Genomic DNA, 2,768 nt, shown 5'->3' with positions numbered 1-2,768 from the left:
GGGGGGGGGGGCGGGGGGGATATTGGCCGATCAGTGAGTGAGGGGGTGTCCCCCAGCAGGTAGTCTACAAGAAAGGGGGGGTAGTCCCCCACAACTGATCGGCCACCCCATGCGGCCACCCCAAGTACCCCCAGGGGTATGCGTACCCCCACTTGAAAACCCTTGTTATAATACATCATAATATAATGTGTTGTATTTAAAATGTCATATATTTGGATATTATATATATACACTGCCACTTTGTAGCACATCCCCCAGCCCTCCTGGGGGTGCGGGCCCCCAGAACTAAACACCACATGACGGCATGTTGTTGCTGCTGGCTGGGGCCATCAGCAGCAGCCTCCTGTGATCTGGCAGGCAGATCGGGGGCTCACACCATGGGGAGGGCTGCGAGGCTCTGCTGGACTCCTCCCGGGAATACAGGCGGGCCCCTAATCTGCCTGCAGGATCACAGGAGGCTGCTCCTGCCACCTGGGACCAGTGGCAGCTCCAATCTTCCTGGCACTGGGTGCAGGCTGTGCCGGTACCAGGCAGCAGGAGCCAAACCCCTGGGAGGAGTCTGGTGCAGCCCCCACAGCCCTCCCAGTGGTGCAGGCCCCCCGATTTGCCTGCTGGATGACAGGAGACTGCCGCTGCCGGCAAGCAACAGTTTTGCTTGTCAACAACTTGAGGTGCAGTTTCCCAGAACCCTATGCACCTATCTCCTTCAAACATGGCAGGCTTCATGCCCTCAGAAGGGGTTTCCATGCCTGCAAGCTTCATCCAAATCAGGCTAGAAATGACAAAGTTATAGGCAGTTTCATGCTTCCCCCTTATAGCCTATGGGCAAAATGTCGAAACAGCATCAAAACAGCAAAACAGTTTAGACAAAATGAAACAGAACAGTGCTTTCAAGACTAAACAAAACTGGAAATGAAACACTGTTCTGTCAAAATGATGAAGTGGAAGTCAAAGTGGAACGGTGCTGTTTTGCATAGCCCTAGTATATAGCTGTACCAGCATGGTACTGCACCCAGGGTAATCAGATGCACTAAAAAGCAAGACTTATTAGCCTGGGAAATTCTACAGCACTGCACTGTGCCAGGACTAACATGGTATCTCTATATGGCATATGTACTGAGAAGATATATTGTAATTATTCTCTATGGTACTTAGCACCCAGGAGACGGTCTTTTCTAGAGAACATAAAAATCTGAAGATACACATTAGACAGGTGCAGGACTAAGAGGATTATTTTCAAGTGGTGTCAATGGAAAAACAAATCTGCAGGAAGGATGGAAATGAGGCAAGGGTGGGAGTCTCTCAGCCCAAGATCATAATAGGTATTCCATTTATATATGGCAATATGGACATCAAAGAGGGAAGCAGACAAACAATATATTGAAGTTGGAGCCACTGGTAGAAGAGGAGATGGGCAGGCTGAGAGACTGCAATAAAGAATAACAACTAGTAAGTAGGGGAGGTAGTTTTACAAAGGTTTATGTTTATGCTCTTACAATTCTGAGATTATTTGTCTAATTTCAGTGACTTACAACCAAGGTACCAAAGCACTCTAGCGTGCCATAAGATTCTTTTAAAGGTACCACTAAATATCAGCACTGTTAGAACGATGTACCATTCAGAATCTAAACCCAGAGATTTCAAATAAGGAATCCACAGTGTCAAAAACATTCTGGAACTTCCTGTGGTCTGAACTCTTCCCAACTAAAGAATGACTCTATTATTTTTCAATGGTCAAAAGCAAGTAAAAGCCAAGATTTACCAAAGGGTGCCTTCAGTTTAACAAGGGGTGGCTCCAGTTTAATGAGGTTTGACCACTGTCCAATCTTCTGTGTACCCAGGAATTGTACCACCAATATTAATTGTGTAGTTTTCCTACCTTAGAAATTAAAGTAGGAAAACTACACAATTAATATTGATGAAATAAGAAGTATGTATAATGCTCTTAAACTAGGATCAGAGGAATATAGGGCTCGAAGGGACCTCATGATGTCATCTAGTACAGACCCCTGCCTAAACCACCCCAGCCAAATGTCTGTCTAGCTTGTTCCAGTGCTCTACCATCCTTATAGTTAGAAAGTTCTTCCTAATTTTCAACCTAAATTTCCTGAGACAGCTTCAGGCTCCTGCTGCTAGACCTGTTCTCTAAGGCCACGGAGAACAGTCTATCTCCATCCTCTTCATAATTGTTCTTCAGGTATTTGAAGATTTAGACAATCCCACTCCCACCCTCAGTCTTCCCCTCTCCAGATTAAATAACCCTAGTTTCTTTCAGTCTTTCCTCATAAGTCTTGCCTCCCATACCCCTAGTCATTTTTGTCACTCTGTGCTGGACACTTTCCAATCTTTCCACACCTTTCTTAAAGTGTTGGGCCAAAAATTGGGTACAGTACTTCAGGCAAGGTCTCACCAGTGCCAAATAAAGAAGATGAGGCAACTGAACTGTCTCACTTAGGCACCTGGCACAAGTTACACTTAGGACATAATTAACCAGTTAATCACATCTTAAGTAGTTACCCAGCCACACATTAATGCAATTAATGGCATGATAAAACAAGAAATAAGCCGCAACATTATTACATTAAAAATGTGTAATAACTTCATGGCTGGCTCCTATTACACCATTATCTGAATGTGTGGTCAGGGCTCCCAATCTCCAGGAAGCATGGGAGCCCTTTTCTTTCTTCCTTTTCATCTGATTGCTGCTCCGAGCCCTGGGGACACAGAGTTAAGGGCTCCAACATGGCCGAGGCTGGGAGCCATGATCA

The 2,768-nt window shown here is 45.5% G+C and overlaps 1 protein-coding gene across 1 annotated transcript in view; it reads right to left on the bottom strand.

Annotated features, from left to right (window-relative positions):
• The window catches only part of CDK14 (cyclin dependent kinase 14), an 869,337-nt gene that overhangs the window by 613,596 nt on the left and 252,973 nt on the right, over positions 1-2,768 (bottom strand). The window lies entirely within an intron of this gene.

Source organism: Gavialis gangeticus, unplaced genomic scaffold, assembly GCF_001723915.1.
Source record: "Gavialis gangeticus isolate Ggan-Ray unplaced genomic scaffold, GavGan_comp1, whole genome shotgun sequence".
Classification (NCBI taxonomy): domain Eukaryota; kingdom Metazoa; phylum Chordata; order Crocodylia; family Gavialidae; genus Gavialis; species Gavialis gangeticus.
The sequence above is the reverse complement of the archived record's forward strand: the minus strand, read 5'-3'. Positions and strand labels throughout refer to the sequence as shown.